This window comes from Lotus japonicus, chromosome 1 (assembly GCF_012489685.1).
Source record: "Lotus japonicus ecotype B-129 chromosome 1, LjGifu_v1.2".
Classification (NCBI taxonomy): domain Eukaryota; kingdom Viridiplantae; phylum Streptophyta; class Magnoliopsida; order Fabales; family Fabaceae; genus Lotus; species Lotus japonicus.
This window is the reverse complement of record NC_080041.1, coordinates 67771980-67783889: the sequence shown is the minus strand read 5'-3', so window position 1 is coordinate 67783889 and position 11910 is coordinate 67771980.

Here is an 11910-nt window from a genome sequence, read left to right as displayed (position 1 = left end):
GGGCGAAGCCCTCAAGAATGGAGGCCGTTTATCCCTTTGTGGAAGACGTTTAAAGTCTTGGCGGAGAAATACCAAGCAACAAGCCCTAGTTAAAATTAATGCACGAAATCGTTAGGCGTAATTCAATCACATGACGCGTGAAAAATAGCGCAAGATATAAGGTCGGCGAATGAATAAGGTGGAAGGCGAGTGCTTGGTCACTCAGGATGTTGAGTATTTTATTACTCCGGGGCGTCGGGGCGTTTAACTATGAAACTCATTCTTAAATTTTTAACAATAAGAATGCGTCGATTTGCGTAGTGACGACAAAAAGATTTACGACGAAAGCAGTCATTCAATAATCGCCTAAACTTAACAATCATTCAGTGAGATTTACAAAGCATACAAAGGCGATGCGAATGCAATGGCGGTGAAAGCTAAGTAAAAATTAAAATTACATTATTCATTATTTCTTTCTTCTTCTTCTGCTTCTTCTTCTTCTTCAGTTGCGGCCCAGAGGTGTTGGTCGATCAAAGGAGGATCATCGGGACCAACCAGCCCTTCAGCAGTGATTTCTTTCATTATTCCCATGACGCTAAAATCGAGATTCGGGAACAAGTGTTGAGCCTGGTCCTTGGCGAGGTAGAAGCCCCGCTCGCGATTGTCATAGGCAATATCGGCGGCTTGTTCCCTCGCCTCAGTGGCTTTGGCTTTCTCCACTGATAGCTCGCCCTCCAGCTCCTTGATCCTCGTAAGATGGGAAGTAATCTCAGCATCTTTCGCGACGAGGGCTGCCCCATGATCCTCGTTCGCCTTCTTGATCTCTTCAGAAGTAGCCCGCATCGCCTCCAGATCTGCCTTCACCAAAGCCAAGGACTCGGCGGACTTTTTCTCCTGCTCCGCCATCGCCTTCTTTGCTAACTCCAGTTCAACACCCAATGTCTTAAGCTCTGACTCCTTGGCAGCCAACGCCTCGCTTTTGGCGGCCAAGTCCTTCTCTACTTGATCTTTTTCTATTTTACAAGCTTTGAGGCTGGCATCAAGGCCGTCCGCCTCCTCCTTCATCAGCTTCAGATGGTCTTCCAGCTCGCCGATCTTGTTTCCCGCCGCGCCAATCAACTTGTCGGCATGAGCTTTTTCCTTTCCCGCTTGTGCCACCAGTTTGTCGAAGCGTTTTTTCCAAGCAGCAGCGGCTTCTTGGTGCCGATCACTCTCAGTCTTCAACCGTTCAGCTTCAGCAGCTGCGGAGTTGAAGTTGTCAAACGCGTGGGCGAAGATGCACCCAGCGCGTAGAAGACAGGCAAGGGTCTCCTCCTTGGTTTCATTAATACCCCGGCTCAAAACTTCTTTTTCTATGACGTCACGGTTGAGGCCGGTAAGCAAGAACTCGAAAGGTTCAATGGCATTGGGAAGCATATTGTGGTAGCCAGAAGAGCTACCCTCGTTGCCAGGAGCTCGCTCGATCCGGGCTGCTTCAAAGGTAGTGGCGGCACCAGGAGAGGATCTCGCCTCTTGATGAGGCGGGGAAGACATGGAGTGCCCATCATTCGTTGGAGGCGGGCTAGGAGGTGTGACTTGGCGAGGAGGAGACTTGGAGGTTTCTTTTTCTGTTTCTTTCTCCCCGGCGGGAGCATCAGAGGACGCGGCAGCAGTTGTGGCGTTGAGGTTGGCTGAAGGTGAAGAAGTGTTGGTGGTGGTGCCAGCAATTGATGACTGGCCAACAGTCGTGGGTGTGGCACCTACAGTGGTAGACTTGGCAGCAGCAACGGTGGCTGTACCACCGGCGGCAGAATTGGGAGCAGGTTGGGCAGACTCGGTGGCCGCGGCGGCGGAAACATTGGCGGAGGCTTTGCCAACTCTCTTGCCTTTGGATACAGCGGCAGTGATGGGTTGAGCGCCGGGGTTGGAGGAGCCGACGACTGCAGATCCTGGGGCGACAGTTGAAACTTTAACTAACCTCCTCCTTTTGGGAACTTGGGCGCCCTCGGCTTGGTTCTCAGCACCGCCCCGTTTTTTCCCGTCGCCCTCAGCGTTGAACTTTGGAGAGAAGCGGGCCATTTTCCTCTCGTGGGCTTTCAGGAGCTCGGCGTTGGTGAAGTTCATATCTTCTGCAACAATAAAAAAAAGGGTCAGTAACAACATAGGGGGTAAGAAAGAAAATGTCGATGATAAAAGTAAACTATAGATGACCTAAGTATTTGGGTGTCCTTGAGAGGCGAGCGCCCTCAAGGACTGTTGAGCAGTCAAGGATGGGAAGCGGGGCAAGGAGATTCAAAAAGGCTTTGTCGTTGGCAGACAAAGATTCTTCTGAAGGATCAGTAATCCCATTGGGCTTCTCCGTCCAGTAAAGAGGGAAAAGGGCAGTCCCGTCCCTAAGGGTGAAGGCCTCTGGGTATGCGGGGTGAACCGCCACACGGAAGTATCTCCGGGCGAAGGAGGACTTCGCGTTGCTTTTATGGGGATTCAAGCATTTCCGACCGGCTTGGGCCTTTAAGGAGATCCATCCTCTATTTTTGATGGACTTGGAGTCAACATCATAGAGGTAGAAGAAGCTGGTGGGAGATGGGACGGTGCCAACCGCGACGCACAAAATTTCAAAGCACCGGATGAAGGCCCAGGCGTTGGGGTGAAGTTGACAGGGAGCCGCGTTGATGTCGCGGAGGACGGTTTGGACGAAAGGCGAAAAGGGAAGCCTGACTCCAAGCTCGCCAAACATATATTCATACGCAAAGAAAAAATGGGATCTCTTTACGTCGCCGTTGATCTTATGAAGCTAGGGGCGGTCCTCAGCACTGCAGGGCCAAATCCTGAGTTTGGCGTTAAATTCATCATCGTCAGATAAACCACCAAGGTTGCTCACGAATTCCACGATAGGTTCACTATCCTGGAAAACGGAGGGTTGGTCTATAGCCTCGTGAGTGGGTGCCCTCTGAACTGGAAGGGGCAGAGTCGCGAAAGTTTTCAGTCTGAAAGGAGGGATCTCCGGGACCTCTAAACAGAGGCCGCCGGCTGCGGTAGAGTCAGGGTCGCTCCCAGAAGAAGATGAGGTGTGATTAGGGGAGTTAGGGTTTGAAGCCATCCTTCGCAATGAAATGAAGAAAAGGAAAAGACGAGTAGAGTTAAGATGCAGGGATAAGGAAACAGGGACTCACCGGGCAAAGATGTGAAGAGTGGGTAGCGGAAAGGGTGAAAAGCGACGGCACCAGTGCGGAAGTTGGAAGAAGGAGCTTGGTAAGCAATTAGAGAAGTAAAGAGAGGTCTCGGAAAGGGATGATTGTAGGGAAGAAGGGTTTTTATAGGCAAAGGGGGGAAGCTGGAAAGGTGACGCGTGTTGGACGCGTGTGGAAGGTTGGAAGTCATTATGGCTTTTGGGGAATGGGACGCGTGTGATGGGAAGTTGCGGCGCATGATTGGACAAGTTATGAGGAGTGAGGTGACGGTTGCGGAGAAAGAGGGAAACTGATGTAACTGACATATCACGTGGGGCAGTTAGAGATTTGAAAGGTTTTTTGAAAAAAGGAAAGCGCGAAAGGCCCCGCCACCGTGGAGACTAAATGCCATCGCCTAACAAACGGTGTCGCCAATGGAGTTTAGTCGCCCGCCAAGGGCATCGCCAGCTAACGCTTGGATGATCACACCATGATTAACACCTGTCACCTAGCTCGCCGACTCCGACTAATCGTCAGCGCAAAACGGTTGTTCCCACCGCCTGTGGACTTGTGGACTTGATGGGCTGGGCTGCTCGCCAAGGCCAGTGGACTGGGCGGCTAAAGATATCTTTCCTTTTGCTTACGCCATGTTGGCGACGTAGTTTTCTTCTTTTTTCTCAAGCCATGTTGGCAGCTTAGATTCCAGTGCACTATAGGATGCATGTAAAATCATTTAAAAGACACACTTAGCTCTCATACTTCGAGCTCGGTGTCTTGTGGACTAGTGGACTGGGCGAGCCCCTAGAGGGGCAACGCCCAGGGTTCAGCCCGCCTGAAGGCGAGAGCTTGGCCTTAAGTTGGGCCTCAACCTCAGAGGCCCAATTGGCCCAATAGGTAGTACCCACGCCCTATAAATAGGAGGTAGATACCAATTGTAAGGGACTTTTGCTCATTTGATGAAATAACACATGAAATTCAGCATTCTCTCTCTCATTCTCATTCTCTCTCTAGCACATTCTTCCACTCATTAGGTACTATCCCTTCCTTCAATGTTCATTCCCAGAACATTGAGTGTGAATAAATCAAAATTAAAAAAAATTAGTGTCTACCGTGGTTCATTTCAAAAGTGAACTATCAAAACACAGTTCAATATTTTGCTTGATAAGACAAAACTACCCTCATTTCCTCATCTTATTACAATTTTCTCCTTTCTTTATGTTGCACGGCTTGTAGCCATCATCCACCTCTCCACAACCATAAAACAACCTTCCCATTGTCTTGCCTTCCGATTATCACCGATCTCAAGTTCCCCAACTAAAGTTCAAAGACTCACTTGCACCATTCGAACCCCCCCCCCCCTCAGTCGACTCCATCTCCTCCAACAAACGTGACTGGTCAAGGAAGGAAAGGTGGCAGGAGAGCAGAGGAAGGAAAGGAAGCTAGTTGCTTGACAATTCCCTTCCCCTTCTTCTTTCTCTACCTCTCCCCTTCGCCTTTTTCTTTCCTCCACCTTCCTCATTCCCCTTCCACCATCAAATCGACTTCTCCTACTCCCATTGTTTCTCTCTGTTGTTATTTTCCCTTCCTCTTTCCCTTTCAATCATCAAGTTATTGATGCAACTATGCAAGTCTTGTAGGTGTAACGCCCCAATTTCTCAACTGAGGAATCACATTAAGTAACCTAACAAAGTATAAGGACTATTCTGCAATCCCTAAAATCCAAGGGTATTTTTTTTGAAAATGACTAAATACCATAGGATTGGAAACACATAATAACTTTATTTAAATAACCTGTTTCCCGATATACAGTAATAATAGTTTACAATACCATAAGTAAGGTTCAGAATAAACATGCACACTTTAACAGTGGCGGAAGCAAGACTTTAATAACAGAGTTTTCATATAGAAAAGGAGACTCAAACATAGTCCACAATAAAAGAAGCAAAGCTGCTTCTTACACCTCTACTCCACCGCCTACAACCCGATCTCCAACTCGAGCAGCTAAGCTTCAGCGGAAGGATCTCCATCGCCTAATAGCGTTAAACGCCTAAACAACAAGTAGCAAATAGAAAGGGTTAACTCCATGCAATTACCACGTATAAAAGGAAAAGCATGCTATTCATATTTAAGTGCATTTCGTGGCACATAAACTAGCAACTTATTTCAAGATAGATGACGACATATATCCAACAACATGAAATCAAATCAGATATCAAGAACCTCAACCATATAACATCAAATCAAATACCAACAACCTAAACTTAATCAGATATCAGCAACGTAATAACATAGATTTAAAATATATCACAATAACCTCAACAAGTCAGATCAGATATCGACAAGATCAAATGTTAGTGCTCTAGAATGCAACGATATGCTATTATCAAAATAGATCGATCAATATCATCTCTCAAGAAGGGACAATGATAGGACCACACCTCCTCATCGCCTCTTATAGCGTCTCACAAGACGGGACAATCATATGAAAATACCTCCTGATCGCCACTTATAGCGTCTCACAAGACGGGACAATCATAGGACCACACCTCCTGATCGCCACTTAGCGTCACAATGGACGGGACAGTGATAGGACCACACCTCCTCATCGCCTCTTATATCATCACACAGGGCGGGACAAAGATAGGACCACACCTCCTCATCGCCACTTTCACCTTAAGCCTGATATGCCAAGTCAGACGACAACTCCCAATCCAATAGTCAATTCAGAGTAACTACATGTTATTCATAATCACAACATTCGCACAAACACATCAAGCCCTACTGAGCGATGAAATAATAATTCAGTGCTGTAAAACATAACCATATCCAATCCACTATAAAACAGTAATGACAGAAACCAGTAAACGGCTGAAGCCTCTCAGAAAACGGAGACACACGTCTCAATAAGTTCACTCGGCCGAAGCCTCCAAAAAACATTTTACCAGATCAGCACAATAATCATAATCCAATGCCAATCAATATAAACATCTTCATCTCAAACGCATGCAGTGCGATAAAAGCATGCAAGACTCAAAAGACACTCTAAAACCGAGTTACCCTTACCTTCGTGAGTAGAAGTTGTGCATGGAAATTGCGAACCTAGAACAATGAAACACAATCGTCAACACAAGCCTCACTAGGAGCAACACTATCTAATAACACTAATCGAAATCGTAAAAAAAACTTTTAAAGATTCAGAGTTCACATTTGGGCACGAATGGACAACGGAGACTTCGTTCGCTAAAACGAGCATAACTCGAGCTACAGAACTCGGAATGACACGAAACCAGAGCCAAAATTTCGACAATCAAAAGAGCTACGCTTAGCTCAGGTCATAGCGACCCAAAAATTATTTTTGGACACGGTACCCTAACAAACAGGTTTCGGCCACTTTAGAAAATAGGGTTTCCGAACTTTTTCTTCGATCTAAATCAATTCCTAGGTATTCTTAGGCGATATCAAGGCCATGGAAACTCTCAGAAAAATTATCGAATCGAAAACTAGAACAGGGGTATTTTGGTCAAGATTTTAAGCTCGGAAACTCAAAATCAGAATTTCGAAAAATAAATTGGATGAGGTCGATACCAACGACGTTTATGACGACTAATCCTACTTACGCTAAGCTCAGTCGAGAGTTTTTGATTCAAAAAGCGGAACCTCAGCATAAAATGGGTATTTTGAGAAGAATTGAAGTTCTGCGGCGATTCGACGAGATTCGGCGAAATGTAATCCGCTAAACATGCTCTTGGGCATGCAGGGAATAAGTTTAGACAGAGAAATCAAGTTATTTGGACAGTTTTACAAAAAGCTCAAAACTTTGAGCAGAGAAAGACATAGAGAAAAGCAACAGAATTTACGATCAGAGGTAAGGAAAAGCATCAGTACCTCGAGGCCTACGCGTAGCAATGAACAGAGCGACGATCAAGCAAGAATCGGCGAAAATCACTTCTCCCCCTCTCTTCCTCCTTGCTCTCGGCCGTGTGTGTGTGTTGGTGGTGATGATATTTTTTTTTGATTTTTCAAGCTATTTATAGTTGATGGAAAATGCGGGAAAATGAAAATTTCGCGATTCCGATTTTTCCTGTGCATTCCTCTGTGAATTCTAAGATAAGTTCCGGCGACAGAATTTCAAAACTCAAAATAGGTTTCTCAGAATTAAAGCAAACGTTCCAAAGTCGGTGTAAATCTATTTTACCGAAAAAATACTTTTTGCCGTTGATGTCGGATGAGAAAACTTCCTTCTGAGGAAAGGTCGAAAACATCAAAAGAAATGGGTGTACGCGTGTGGAATCTTCATTTGAAGCTCCGAATAGAAAAAGTCTTCATCGACGGTTTACTTTAAGGTTCTTGAGCTGTCAGGGATTCAGTTTCGGCAAACTTGTGAGAATTGAAATCGATCGTTCGTACATTCCAGGGTTTCGTGTCGAAACACTCGTCAGGGAAAGGAATAAGAGAAATTCTTATAATCCTCTGAATATTTTTGAATTTCGCTTCTACAGTGCTTTAAGAGCGGATTAGCCTTTTACTAACGCTTTCGCCCTAAGGCGGAAGTGAATAAAGCTCGTGCTATAACCTATAGTGACTATAGAAATATTCTTAACCATTTCCTGAACTTTCTTCTTCATAACGCTAATCCAAACATTAAACACGAGTCAAGTTCCTCTCACGCTTACACATAATCCTATGCGTGAGTTGGAAATTAATTATTTATTTAATTCTAAAATCTTGGGTCTTACAGTAGGTGTATCTGAATTCCAACACTAGCCTTGTCGAGATTGCAGAGGTTGAACAAGGAAATTGAGGAGTGAGATGCAGTGGAGATACAAGGAAGAGAAGAGGATGAAAGAAAGGTGGCAAGGAAGGGGAGATGAAGAAGAAGTGGCTATGAAACAAGTGAGATGGGAGAAGAAAAAGAACTTTTAGAGCCTTCAATGTTTTCCTACTCATTTTCGTTCCTCAACGACATGATAGTGGGAGACATGGTGAAGGTTTTCCGCAATTAGACTGAGTAAGTGGAGGGAGATGTGTTCAAGGTAAAGGTGATTCATATACGATGTACAAATGGTCGTCATTGGAAAAGATGGAGCTCGATGATGGGTTATGGTGATTGGTTCTAGGAGAGAGTTGTTGGGATGGTTATGTACTATGCTAGGCAAGGAGAGAGATGAGAGAATGAGGGAGAAATAGTTAAGGTATTTTGGTCATTTCAACGATTTTTTTTTTATCGTTAATCATATTCATTGAATTTTTTGTTTTTATATCTAACTATTATTTAAGTGAATCACCATGATTCACTTTTTTAGTGAACCATGGTTGACATAACCTTAAAAGAAGTGTAATATTCTCTTTGTTTATATTTATAAGTCACTTTTAAATGTTAAGGGTAAATTTGAATAAGGTAATAGAATATTCCATAGATATTTTAAAGTGATTTATATTAAAGGATATAAATTTTTTTATTACGATTTATATATAGGATCAAATGGAGTATTTCACATTCGCTTTATTAGGTACGTGATGATTTTTTTTTAACTATCAACTACTCAAATATGACAATATAATTAAGGTCAAAGCTTAAATCATCATCCTCAGCATCTCATACATCCTAACTTCCGAAAATATCCTCAATAATATTAGGACGCCGCAATATTGGATGTGCAATGTAACATTTTTTATGTACCACATTTTTGAATGTGTGGTACATAAAACACTTTTTATGTTATGCATTATTATTTTTGCAAAATGAAATGCATAATGTGACACTCATGATCGATGAGAGCGAGAAGTGATCGCCGATGCAATGAGAAGACACGAGCAAGGAGTGACTTTTGGCAAAGTTTCTACTCGAAGAAACACTTGACCGAAATGATCACAGACCAGAGCTAGAGGTATTTCGAGACTGTATCAGTGTAAGACTCAAAGGTTTTGTTGGTTTTACTCACAACAACAATGTACATTTCCTTTTCAGGAGCCCAACTCATAAAAACTCAAAGGTTAAGTGTGTTTTCCTTGTAGAAATTTGGGATGGGTGACCTTCTATAGAGTTTTCTCATGAAGCACGTGAGTGAGGAAAAAGCGTGCTAGGAAGACTCGTGTTGCTACCGCGAGACGAGTCATTATATTGAGATGTTACGCGCACCACATTTTCAAATTTGCAAAAGCTGATATTGTGCCTCATGTCCTAGTTGTCGCAATATTGTTAGTAGTACAAAAGAACATACCACATTCTTATTTGCAGTACACAAAAATAACATATCGCATTCTTAATTGTAGTGCACAAAAATAACACACTGCATGCCCAAGTCTGGGTTATCTCCGACAAAGCCTGAGTAGGGAAGACACCGAGGAACTCACATAAACTCTAGGTCACCTCAACCCGACCAATACCCAACAGTGTGAATAAACACCCCAATTGTGGAGATATGCAGAAGAGATGACCCATCATTTAAGGTGATCATCATCTCACCAAATGGAAGGTGGAACGATGATGTTTTCTTATGTCACATTTCCACAAAAGAGAACAAAAAACCCTTGTCCACATCTAGAACGAGCTGACCATCAATAAGGAGAGACCTAATCTCTCAACCACCTATCATATATATGGGTGACCATAAGTAAGCTCATTGAATTTCTTTCCATGACTAGTGCATCTAATATATTCACGATCCTACAAACGTATTTAAGAATAAAATAAGACATTGGTGATAATTTTAAAACAAAGCAAGTGCGTATTGCTAATCTTATTCATTATTGTCTTGTTCCATATGTCTACGGACACGTGATGACCGAAACCACGCAGGATAGCTAGGTCCCCATGCCCTCTTAGGGAAGTTAGTGGCTCCCGCTCATTTGGTACTGCTTTCTCAAGTTGTTGTTGATGTGGTGGTACATGTGGTTGTTGCTCATGAATAACAGCTCCTGCACACTATCTACACGCGGATGCAGTTGATGGACGTGCTGAAGAAAAAGCACAGTCACATAACCAAGAAGGCATAATCGTGCTCTATTAAATTCAAGATTCACGATTGTGTCAAGCCCTGCAACGGCAATGGATGCCAATTCAATGGCCAGTGTCATGTACCTTAAGTGGCACGGTAGTTTTTATCTATGTAGCTAGTGAGCCGAACTTAACCTAAATGTTTCTTTGAAAGAAGGGTTTGTGCCAAGGATAAAAGAGAGCGCAAGCAAGACATACATGCTACATGATAGATCACAATGGGGCTTTGTAGAAGAAGGGGGGAGAGAGAAGCCAGAGACGTAGAAGATTTATTCTTTCCACATTTATGTAAGATGGTAGCTACTAGAGAATTCTTGGTGTATGCTTTTATAGTTATGAGTAGCTAATTTCCATCTCTCGTGGTTGCAATGCAAGAGTTGATTTGAACCCGATATTTTATATATATTATTTCAACTTTATATTTTTGTTTGCATGCTTAATTACATACTAAGTAATTACTCGTATCAATAGTAGGATAGTTTACTCATGACGAGAGAATTAACGTATGGAATAGTAAAAAGGATTGAGTGTAGTATAGAAATGAGAAAGGAAAACTCGCCTCTTGATGTTGGAGGAGTAGGGGAGGGTGAATGAGAAGAGTGTGGTGAAGAGCGAGGGAGGACAAGGGGATGTTGAGTGAGAGTGCACTGAGGAAGAAGAAGAGGGTGGTGATGGAGATTTCAACATAGGGGTATTTTAAACTTTTTGAATAAATGGGATGGTGAAGGTAGGTAAGGGTGGTTTTTTTATTTTTTGAATCTCCTAGAATGAACCAATGAGTATGTTTGACTATTTTTTGGGTTAATTTTTCAATTTAATATATTTAAATATTTTTATTTTGAAAATTATAAAACTTCATTGAAAGAGAAATTAATTTGCCAATGGGGCAATTACACCAGAGTCAATAAGAGCAACACAATATGAAGGAACCTCCTCAATTCACATAGAATTTCGATACCGGGAGGAGTGGCCAAGTGATCAGCCACAGAGTTTTTGGACCGACGAACAATACACAACTGGAAGCTATTAAAACACGAAATCAAATCTCTACACTCCTTAAGAATATAAATAAAATAAGATGCACCCTTCAAAGGCCTGTTCCAAGCTTCATAAATCTGCAAGCTATCAGTTTCCACACACAAATTTTGAAAGAACAAGTCAATAACCAATATAAGTGACCAACGAAATGCCAACACTTCCACTATCAAGGGTGAAGAAGCCTCCACTAGACAGGTCGTTCCTGCCGCCATGGCCTCCTCGTTGCTATTCCGCGCAACAAAACCCATACCGGCACCTTATCCAGCTACAAAAGATCCATTGAAATTTAATTTGATGATCCCAGGAGCATGTCGACGCCACACCGCTGCAAGCTCTCGAGCTGAATGAGCTACAAGGTCCTCCACCAGAACTTTTAACGCACCAACACGAGAAAGAACCTCCTCATTCCTCAACTTCACACTTTCTCGCTGAAAAACCATCCGGTTGCGTGCTTCCCATACCACGTAAAGAATATTGAAGAGAGATAGAGTTGGAGTAGGAAGACATGAACTTTGAAGATACCTCCTCTGATAAGAGAAAATATCAGAGTCAATAATGTTTTGTTAACTAATTAATTCAACCTCCACTTTGGGAGGTAGTGAAAAAAATGAGAAATATGAAAGATATGATTAAAATAAAAGAGAAAGATAGGAATAGAAATATATGGAAATAAGATGGAAGAGAAATATGAGTGTGGATGAATCAATACTCTTTTGGAAAATTTTCAGGGTCAATGACAACTTTGAC